This window comes from Aythya marila (assembly GCF_965140915.1).
Source record: "Aythya marila genome assembly, chromosome: 2".
In the NCBI taxonomy this organism is placed as follows: domain Eukaryota; kingdom Metazoa; phylum Chordata; class Aves; order Anseriformes; family Anatidae; genus Aythya; species Aythya marila.
The window spans coordinates 72,311,451-72,323,783 of NC_139043.1; positions in this window are offsets into that span (position 1 = coordinate 72,311,451).

The window sequence follows — 12,333 nt, forward strand, 5'->3', positions numbered from 1 at the left end:
CTGATGCTTTCTACATGTGGAACCCTGCAGTGCAAATTATGGTATCTGTTTTCAGTGCAGAAAACAGGACTGCAAGGAATTTTTATTGTTTAGACAAATATTATATGGCATGATAAAATAGTCCACTATAAAAATTATTTGATCAACATACTATTTAGTAGTGATGTAGTTGGGAAACATTAAAACTGCAAGTAAATAAATCTACACTACTTAGCATATAATTAGCATTCTATTAGCATAGAACTCCTTGAAGGAGTGCCACACTTCAAATGATTCCTGATTCAGGCAATAATAGAGTGCTTTCATCCAACTTAATACAAGAAAGGTGTGGGAGAGAACTGGGTGGGGGGGGGGGGGGGGGTGGGAAATAAAAACTCATTATTTGAGATAAAGACAGCTTAATAGGAGTGATGATGATAATAATGATAAAAGAATGTACAAAGTATGTGGTGAAAAATGCAACTGCTTACCACCTGCTGACTGATGCCCAGCCCCTCCCTGAGCAGTGGACCCACAGTTTTATTGTTCAGCATGATGCCATCTGTTATGAGATACCCCTTTGGCCAGCCTGGGCCAGCTGTCCTGGCTCTCTCCCCTCTCAGCTTCTGGTGCACCCCCAGCCTACTCATTGGCAGGGCAGCACAAGAAGCTGAAAAGCGGCTCTGTGTAAGCACTGCTCTGCAACTACTAAAGCATTGGAGTGTTATCATCATTATTCTCATCCTAAATCCAAAACACAACAGTGTACCAGCTAGGAAGAAAATTAACTGTATCACAGCCGAAAACAGGACAGACACACTCTTGTAAGGGGAAACTGAAGAACTTGGGTTGAGTTCAAAGCTTAATCGCTTAGACTTTTTTATAGCAAAGCATTGCATTTGTGGTTCTGAGTGTAGTAATGAAAACTGATCCTAAGCATTCATCATTAGACTTTCAGATGAGAACATAGTAATTTTTTTTCCACATTAGTAATTAGTCACCAGGAAGTGGGTAAGCATTCCTGAGCTAAATTGTCTGAATGACTTCAAATCATATCAGTATATATGAAATATATACATACATACATATATATATATATATATATATGAAATACCCTAGAAAAATTTTTGTTGACATTGAAACCAGACAGTCATACTGAAGGTTCAGTGGACATCAGCTGTCTGATTATTTTGCCTTGAGCTACATGCTCCCTTTTTATTTATGCAATTAATTTGTCATGTAACTTCAGTTCTAATCACAGTTTTGTTGTTATTTGCCAAGATGAGTGATTTTTTTTTTGTTTGTTTGCTTAGCTTCACAAACAACTTATAAGTAGAAATTTTGACTGTGACAGAATGCAACTTTTATCTTGTTCTACATCCCAACAGCAACTTTTTCAAACATGCAACTAACATGAAATGGAGTTAAGCAGCAGTTAATACTACATTGGTTCACAATTACAATTTCCAGAATAACAGAATCATGAGAAAGCTGTGATTAGACAAAGAGGCATTGTTTGGTTATGACTTAATGGTAGTAGGTGGAGATCAGAGTGGAACGTACAGAGTTCGCCATAACCCAAAAACCCACCAAGTTGACCTGTTGCAAGATTGCAACAAGTAAGACCAGCAATAGTACACAGTGGGAAGGGGGAGAGTTTCTGTAAAGATATTTTCTATTTCTGTTCTTCCTTCTCTAATTACCAAGTTTGCTATTTAAGACATTAACTATTCTACTTTATGTTCCAGTAAAACATTACTTTTGAGATTGAAAGCCTTTCATTTCATCCTCTTTGTGTCTAAAAGATGAGCCTGCAAGAGAGAGCTAACTATAATAAGGTCTAGAGAGACCAAGTGCAAAGATTTTCTTCACTCAGATGCCTGGGAATCTGAAACATAGGTTGATATAATTAAATCTTATTTTTTATAACTTTCTTTTAGTGTGGAGTATTTTTCATGAGTATGATTTTTATTTTTATGTACTGAGAATTATCACATCTATCCTTTCCTATATATATATGTTATCCCTCACTGAAATGAAACTGGTGTTACAATCCTTATGTATAGATAAACGATATTTACCTGTTTTTTGAACATGAATGACCTCTTGTCCTTCAGAGAAAAATGGAAAAGTATATATTTTTCATATTACAGGTGAAATAAATATAAAAGCATTTTTAGTCTCTGCTCTTTTATTCAGTTTGCATATGCTTATCTTTAATATAGTTAAATAACCTAATTGACTTCAGTGACTTTTACAATAGTGTAGCTATTCTTAGCAGTAGGTTTAATCATTTACTTTTGATAATCAAAGCTCTTTGTATGGCTGATGGTCATTACACATCTGATTTTGAATAGAAGGTGTCTGTTAGCTTGATAGAAAAAAAAAAAGCTCTTGCTTTTTGAAGCAAACACATACTGCAAGAGAAGTTCTAGCAAAAGCACTTTCATAGTGCATTTTTAATTGAATTATTCAGAGCTTATTCTATAGAGGGGGAATATGAAAGAGAATATGCGGGTGGATGTGAGTAAATTTAACAACACAAATACGTAAATGTGTTCACTTTAAGGACCTGTCACATGTCATTATTCTAAATATATGCTTTAAGAAATTTTAATATTTATTTGTGTGACTTTGTCTTGGAAACACGTTTCAAGTGTTTTGTTTTTCATTTTCAATTTAGAAGACTTGGGTTTAATAATTAAAACTAAATTAGAAGGGAATAAGTTTAACTCAAAAGAAAAAAAAATGCTCATTTTACAGCTTTATTAGACACCATTTTCCTTCACCCTGCTTTTCCTCTATGAGCTGCAGCACTCCCTGGAAGCAAGACTCCTCTACCACAAAGCACCTCCTACTGCTCTATCCTTCATGTTCCCTCTGCTGTTTTTTCCCCTTCCTTTCTTTCCGCCGGCTGCCGGGCAGTGCTGTGTCCTCCCTTCCCCAGGCTGTCCCTGAGGTGAGGCGCCACCATCTTGGCTGCTGGGCCCAGCCGTGCCATGCCGTGGGGCTGTTGAGCAGCCCTGGCATTGCCCCACACAGCAGCCCCGCAGTGCCCCACTGCCAACACCTTGCTATTTACAACCAATACAGTCCTACGTCCAACACAGGCATTGCCTGTATAATCACAATTCTCTTTGCCGTGTAACGAGAAACTTTTCAGGAAACTTCACCTCTTCCATACTCAGTCTTCCCAGTTTATGTTCACCATGTAGTTGGATTAAACACTTGTTTCTACAGGTAGATGTATGTATGTATATATGTGTATGCATGTAAACGTGTTCTTGAGTGTGTGCATACACCTAAATGAGCTGATTTTGCAGGCCACAGGAGTGCTGTGGCTGGAGCCATGCCCTGGCACTTCTCAGCCCATGTTGTTGTTAACACTTAAAGCAGGAAGACACTGCCACTCTCACAGGGCCTGGGAGGACTATCCATGAGGCAGTACCACCTGGTGCATCTCTGTTATAAGACCTGGGTAAATCGTGCTGTTGAGTGTCTTGAAATTTAGTCTGAGTAAAAAATTGCGTGCCTTCCCCATCAACAAAAAGGGATGCATATATGTATGTAGCAGTATACACACACACACACACGCTACTGTGGGAAGTATTCAGAGACACTCTCAAAAGCCCACAAGGGAACAAGCAGGAGATGTGGGATAAGACCTGTACTTGCATTCATGTAGTTTGGTATAGATGGCTATTAAATTTTTATTTATTTATTTATTTTTCCTGTTAGGATCATTTCATTTAAGAAAGCAGTAAGGTTAAGGTTAATCTATAGTTTAGTGGAAACAAACACTGCAATACAAAGATCTGTAGTCTGGTTTTGGAAGTGACATCCCAGATTGGGGTGGAACAAAATATATGATTTGGTTAAAAAAAAAAATAAAAAAAATTGCATTTCTCCGTATCAAATGCATACGTAGTGGACTCCACTACTAGCAGCTATTCACATGGTGTTTGATGCAGATACTGTTTCACTCTGTTGCATAAGACAAATATATAGCTATTAGTTATTAGTTACAAACACTGAATTTTAAAACAGAGCTGTCAACATCACTGTCAGAGTATGTCACCTATCACCAGACTTCGAGAAATCAAGTTTGCTTTAAAAAGCTGTTCTGAAAGCAAAGGTCATACAATAAAATTAAAAATGCTTCTTTTCTACTTCATGTAAATATATCATACTTGGAAGGAAGAGCATCAGTAGTCTCTTGTATTTGATATTCCAATCTTTAATTGCCGTTTGATCATAACTTTGTATAATTTCATTTCAAGATAGGTCTGTTTTCAGAGCAATTCAATAGATTTCCCTAAGCTTGCGTCAAAGTTCCTATGTAACCATGTAGTTTTACTCAGTGTCAGCTGTCTAGTGTGTATCACAAAGAATAACTGTTTTTTTTTTTTTTTTTTTTTTTTTTTTTTTCCTTCTCAATTTTCTATCCTTTTGTCATATAATTTTATCCCCATACAGTTAGGTCAGTAGAAGGATCTCTTTTTGCAGCTAATGAAGTTTAGATGCAGATCCTCTCTTTTTCTTCTGACATTTAGCAGATGTGAGAAGCAAATGAGTTATTCACTGCCCCAGATGTACACTACATTTTCCTTTCAGCCTGAATACCTAGCACATGACAATCTGAATTCTCTACCATGTTTTCTCCAAGCACATAAGACCATTTCACACGTTTATATATTTACATTTAACACAGACCAATCAGAAGCAAGTATCGGAGAAAATATGTTCTTTTGTAAGATTGCATTCTTACTCTCTTCAATATGCTAGTTATTGTCTTTCAAACAAATGTTTGAAAGATGTTTTAGTGAAAATAATTATTTTTTTATTTTGACCTGAATTTTGTTGAAGCTTGGTATTTAACAAGAGCACAGAAATTCACAGATACAACAGAGACATTCCTTTTCAGGAATCTGGATGTCATTATCTTTGATTGTTAAAACACTATCAGAAAGGCTTACTAAATAGAATTTCAAAGCTTTTTGTGACATTTAGTTAGCTTCTAAGAAGTTATCAATATTTTTTGTGACAATGCACAACATGTGTATGGTTGCAATATTCAATAGTGACGTGTTTTAACAAGTGAATGAAGGTGTAAGACATAAGTTTTGTAAAGAAATATTCATCTTACTGGTCAAATATAGAAGACGGAGAGCATTAAACATGCTCTTTAAAGTTACTACTTGTTCTCATATAGTAAATTACATTTGTAAAATGTGATATTTATATTAAACATGGGTAATAGCATATATTAAATTTGATTGCCTGGGGTATCTTAATACTAGCACCAAAATCTGTCTTAAAAATATCACATCACAATTATTAGCTTGCTACATTTTGTTATCTGCTGTGACTCACTGCAGCAGTAATTCTCTGTACAAATTGTTGATGTACTGTTTTGTCAAGAGAGTTCTAGCAGTATAAATTTAATCTTTGCTATCACTAATAGTTGTGCTGCAAGGCTATGCTTATACACAAAATTTGTTTCTTAGTAAGATGAGGTATTCCTCTAAGTGCAAAACTATGATCATGTATGTACAAGTATATATGGATTCAAATGCTACATTTAGGTTGGAATATATAAAGAATGGAATAGTTTGTCATCTATCCATGCAGCTCCAAATGCGTCTTAATAACATTTCAGGTGTTTCTCCTGGCTGTTTTTGTTTGTTTCTCCTCTTGTTTACCCTGAAGATATTCTATTAAGTGATGACATTTTAGGATGTACTGTTTGATTTGCTTTATTATGGTGGTATCATTCTAAATACATGAAAGTTCCTAGGTGCTTAGAAGATAGTTCTAAAGACTGTAGGCATTACTACATGGTTATTACCAATACAGTTTTAACAAGTAACCAAAGTAAAATAGTATTCTGTAAACATTCTAAAAAAGGATAAAAGCTCATTCAATGTTTTCTCTTCTGTCTCTCGTGAGTTCTGACCTTGGGTTAATACATTCTTGGAACAAAAATAAAGTATGGAAAAACTGCATTCATTTAAAACGTTCTGTATATTTGAAATGACTGGAAATGAAATCTGATCAAGATGGCTTTAGCAGCAGCATCTACAATAAGGGAGCTAGTGTTTTGTCCCAGTGTAGGGTATCGTACTAGGGCATTTTGTTCAACTATTTGGTCTAAGGGTTCCTAACCCTGAGACAGCTTTGTGCAGTCTCTGGACTACATTTTTGGTGGAACTTCTTCTGATCAAAATTATATGAGATAAAAAGAAAGGGAGAATAAATCCCACTGTAATATTAAAAATGTATGAAAAAGTGCTGAGATTTGGACAATACATTGGCTTTTACTGGGAGGGAAGGGATGGTTTTCCCTTTGTGTTGAAGGGAAAACCATCTTAAGTTTGAAGAAAGGTTTAATTAAGAGTTGTCACGGAACACTGATGAAGAATGTTAGTAGGTGGAAGTTGGGGCAAGAAGGGACAGCTTTGAGAGGCTCAAGCTGGAACATGGAGGGCAACCTGGAACAATGTCTTCAGTGAAAAAAATAGGTGGAAATCTGTACCGATATAGAAACACACGAACACTGCCTTGACTTAACATTGAGGTTTTGAAATTTCACTATTGCCTCTTATCAGCAAACAGAGAATGTACTGCCAACATCTTTCATGTCTCTGAAGTGCTTTTTGAAGCAGAAATTAAGAAAATACTGCCACCAACACTCCTGCTCACTGAAGTGGTGTGTTGGCTATAGTTTCCAGCCTTGATTGCATCCAGGTAGATTGTAATAGTTTACCAGCTGATTTAATTATGCTTCAATTTGCTTTTCAAAAAAATGGGGCAATGCACAAAACTTTGCTTCTGAAGTTGTAGGCCAAGCATTCAAAAGTAGTTAAAAATGAGTATTAGTTGCCTATATGGTCTTCATTGGAACAATGAAGAACTTTGTCATATTCTTGGTCTTCATGAAAATTTTATTATTTTGTATTGAATATTGTATAGGACCAAAATCAATTCTGTGCTGGTTGTGGGCAATGCTTGATTACAAGCTTACTTTTTTTCATCAACTAAAAAGCATGCAGGAAACACATGTCTCAGCAGTTAAGCCAGTCAGGTCTTTCCCTGTGAGTACTCAGTTTTGTTCCTGGCACTGAAAAGATTTCATGAATTAAAAAATGAAGAGTTTATGGGTAGTCATTTGGTGAGGTGCTTGTTATTTTTGCTGTTTAAGGGGGATACTAGATCACAGTTTCTGCAACTGAGATTAATGGGGACTGTGTTTTGAACATGAAGTATTGCAATTATCTAACTATTCCAGGGGAAAAAGAATTGTTTTCCATAATCATTCTGGGTAAGCAGATTTGTGAATGCTTTTCAAGCTTTATCCACCATTGGAATCAGGGCATAGAGATTTTCATGATCCTTTGTTTTGCATACATATTGTAAAACTAGTCTAATATCATTAAACACCTAAGTGTTTTACAAATGACACCCATAAAAGAGTGCATGAAATATGCAATTCTTTTGTGTATGCTACCAACCTGGGGACTAATAAATAAACAAATAGATAAAATAGGAGGGAGTGATTTACCTGGTGTGTAAAGATAAAAGAAAAATGAAGGAATCTCTTTAAACTGATAGTCCCTGGGTTAACGAAAGTTTTGTTGTTTTGTTTTGTTTGTTGTTGTTGTTTGTTTGTTTTCCTGTTAAGGCTTATCTGCTGTGCTGCTGTTTATGTCAGAAGTGAAAGCTATTTCACTTGCATGCTGAAGCTGAAGTAACAGTTGTTTTTATTTCAGCAGGCCCCTATGAGTGATAAGTTTATAGACATGTAGAAGTCTTGCTGTAAATCAGAGCCTGATTTTACAAAATGGACAGCTTTAACGATTGTGCAGAGGATACCACAGCCTTGAAAGGATTTAAGCTGTTATTTTTTGATAGCATAATTTAGTGTTCTGATATGAGACTCCCCAATTTATGTTTATTTTAAAGTTACTCCAAGACAACTGGTGAAACTGCTTACAATACAGATTACTGAAACTTTAAAAGGCATTGTACACTAGATGTAACAAAATTCCAACATTGCTGCTATTTTAATTCTTCATAACTTTTGTGAGTTGTAACCTATTTAACATATCTTTATTAATTTAAAGGATTTCAAAAGGAAACTTAAAATACCCCAGTAGAAAATGAGAGGATTTTTTAAATTAGTAATTATTTTCCTCTTCATATAACTGTCTCGTATACAAAATAAAACAGACAGTCTTTAACAGGACAGCATTTACAAATCTTTACAGAAATTAAACTACTGGATTTGCAGTAATTAAATACTGTAAATACGATACTAATTCAAACTATAATAATTTCAGTTGTTTTCTAAGATGAGATTTAATTTATGAGCAAAAAGTTGGAAGCCTCCATTTCTACAATAAGAAGAGAAGGCTAATCACATTAAATAATCACTTTCTTTACATTTCAAACTAAATGTTTTTGTACTAAGTCCTAGAAGCATTCCTTATTTTTCTGCTGTGATTTCTGTTATCTTATCTGGACCTTGTAAGAAGAAGAGAATATATCTCGCACAAGACTGTGTACAGATTTCTTCAGTTTGACTTCAGGGCAAAACTCAGATTAAAACTTCAATTGCTAAACTTATCAAGTAGATTGCTCCTTTTGGAACTATGTTGTCTGCATCACAACAGTCCTTTCTGACAGGGGCTTAGCATAATGGTGAGGTTGGAATTAGATGCTATGTAAAAGTATGATTTCACAATAGTAGCAATCCCTCTCATGCCCATGTGAATATTGCATGCAGCTGTTGCCATTATCCTGTTCTGTGGAAAAACAAGTAGTTGTTTCTTGGGCTATCAATCCAAATTTTATCCTAAGTATTATATATGCTCTGATGAGATCTCGAATCCATTTGTGTAGCTGCTTTAATGCTCACCAGCTAATCTGTCTAACTTAAATATAGATGCTGAGACATCTACTTTATGTGAAACAGTTGTTCCAGAAGGCTATATTTAACAATAGCTTTTTTTTTTTTTTTTTTTTTTTTTTTTTTTTATGTGTGATCTGGGACTTATTTGCAATAGTCATCTCTAGCGTGTAAGAGAGAGCATATGTATACTAGAGGTGCAGACATCCAAATCTGGCTCACTTTTCAAAAGTCTGTAATAAAATGTAGTCCTTTTAAAGATAGTGTTCTAAGCAACACATTTTAAAAGAAATGTATTTAGGAGTACTGCTGTGCTGTTTTCTTAACTGTAAAGGAACTGTGCATATGAGGACTCAGACACTTGGAAAGCAGAAGTACTGAAAGCCAAAGTAACAAGGAGACTTCAGGCCTTCTACAATGTAAAACAACACATTGTCAGAGAACACATTAAAGAACATTTAGTAAAAGTTCATAAGGATGGTGAACATGCATTCATTTCTGTATATCATGGATGTTTAGTTAGTTTTCAAAACATGTGCAGAAGAATAAAGAAAGAATTAAAAAAAGGTTCTGTAACGTGAAAGTCATGCTTTCAGTCATGTTAGTCTCAATGTTTAGGTGTTCAGTTTGGCTTGAACTTGGGTTTTTATTTAGAGTTTTGTCTAGAAACTGGGCTTGATGTTTTGCAAGATTGAGGGACTCTGTTTCTACTAGTGATGTAAAATATTCCTGTAACTATTACTTATGTTATTTGAACACTTTACTTGGTTTCCATTCCAGGGTGAAAGTTCTGGAGTTCTGGAAATTTCAATTAATATTATTACAGGTGAGGGTCAGAGTTCTGAATTGCTGAGTTTTTCTAGGGTAGGTATTTTGGGGAAAGGCAGAGGAAAGCAAGAATGTTTAATGCATAGTATTTTGTTTTCCTGGAACTTCCATTTTAAGAATTTAAGATTAACATCTGAGGAAGAGTTTTTATCCTCTCCCTTCAAGGAAGAAGCATTCCTGCAAAAGTGTCTTTTCACATCTAGACCTTGTGAAGCAGCTATTGTCCACTACTAAACAGTTATAAAGCTTTTTAGATTCTGTAAAATTGAGCATGTGTATTTACAGAACAGAGTGTTCAGAGGACTGTTCTAAAGGGCAAGCAGCCCCCTGATAGCAGCCACATTGTCATTAACACATTTCTCACAGTTTTTAACCAATTTTTAGGATAGACTGGTAGACTAAGGCTGGTTAATGTACAAAATTGGTCTTATTACATTATGAAAAGACAAGAAGCCAGTGTTCAAGCTGTGATGAAGGAGTGTTTGTCTTTCATAAGTGAAATACAACAGAAGTGTAAAACAAAATGTTTCTATATGTGCAAAGACCTATTGTGGTCTTTGTTTTCCCACCTGCTCACCTATGCAATAATTGTGTGTGTGTTCATTTGCTTATTTTTCTTTCTCAATCTAAGCACTTTAAGTGGGGAAATATTTCACTCATCTGAATTGTGGGCATGCTTTTACAGAACATCCCTCTACACTTGGCCATGTGTTCTTAAATGTTGATGCTGCATATCCACGCTGTATTTGTAGCTGTGTGCTGCAATAAAGTTGAGGACAAAGCCCAGGGGATGGATTCTGCAGCTTTGTGGAGGTATCTGAGCAAGGTGTACTTGAAGCCAGTGAATTGCCCCCTCCAGTTAGAACTGGCAACTGTATGCAGCCCTTGCATGATCGAAGCAAGGCTATGTGCCATCCACCTATGGAGGACTTTGTTTGAAGTTATACTTTTGTAATGTAACAAGCCTTTCAGAGAGAGAGAGAGAGAGAGAGAGAAAGATGAAGCAGAGCCTTACCTTTGCTTTATAACAGTTATCCTCATAATAATATCCAGCAATAGTCTTAAGTATATTCTATCATGAAGCTTTACAGTGGCTTGTGATCAGATTGAACATTTTATCTGAATGTGAATTGTTGGCATTTTTTATTTCAGAAAGCTGGCCTTTTTCTTACATTCTATATCTTCCAGGACTCCCCTGGGAATGTCAAAAGGGTTTTTTTGTTTGCTTTAAAGGTTTTTGTGTTCAAGGCTATAACATATATACAGCACTCTACCTGTCATTTAACCAGAATATCTTCATTTTGTTTCAGAAAGCCTGCTCTTGGTCTTGACCTTGGCCATTTCCCCACCTGTTCCTTTTTCTGCTATAAGGCAATTGTATCCTGTATAGGCAGTGAGGCCTTTAACTCACAAACTCTCAGTGTTGTTAAAACTACATACCAGTGTCAGTTTCCTTTTCAGTGAAATATAAAATCTACCCCTCTCAGTTATTTATTTATTTATAATCTTCTGGTGCAACAAGATTGCAATTGCATCTGAGTAATCCCACTTAGAAATTCCTAGGTTCTATTTTTCTCCTTCCAGAAATCTTACTTTCATCCAGTAAGGAAAATAATCTTTACTTTCAAACTCATCTTTATTGCTGTGGTCAGCAGCACTAGAGAATCACTGATATGTTTTTTCTTTTTTTCTTCCTTAAGAGTATACTAGAAGCTATCTTAGTATGAACTCCTGCCTGCTGCATTTTTGCTTTAAGTGTGTTTGATTTTCTGTCAATTATGTTTCCTTCTTGTTGTGGGTCTCAGTAGACTGTGTGTTTTTTTTTTTTTTTATTTATTTTCTTTCCTTTTTTTTTTTTTTTTTTTCCATGTTGCATGTTCTGGGCAAGAAAAATAATCAGGAGTCACACTGACTTTGAAAGCAGTTTATACAGAAGTCCCAACTTCAGTTAGATTTCTACCATGTGTATACAATGATGTAGGTATTTGTTCCATTCTCTTTGCGACACATTCTCTACGAGTCAGGCATTCATATGCTTCCTGTGGGGACCTAAGATTCAGGTCAAGCAACAATAGAGCTGAAAGGTCAAGGCAACTACAGTTCAGAGAACATGAGCATAAATGGCAGAGGAACTTTCTCATACCAGAGCAGATATATCTGAAACAAACAAAAAATCTAATTTTCAAAAATATGATTTCTGAAAAGAAATATTTATTGTGTGAGTCCTAAGGTTAAATGTTACAAGCTTAAGTTTTACAATGTTGATAATTAGTTTGGCAGTAGATTGAAGCAGACTAAGATTTGGGCTGTATTTAAATTGCTGTTCAAACTGAAGTTACGTTAGCACACTGAACACTACCTTCTTCCAAGACTGAGGTCTGGGCGAAGTCCAGCCTTCTCAAATCATTCTGATCTAGGAACCTACATGGTGGTTGGGTCTTCTGCCCACAGGACACATCTGTAAATCATCTTCACCACCATTCATTGCAGTCAGAATGGACACAGAAAGAAACAGACTGAGACAAGAGAATCTGAGTCCCACCAGGGCTGCGAACAGAAACTACTAATGATCTACAACTGGGACTCAAAGTAAGAGGATAGGCAGGGAGGAAATTTGA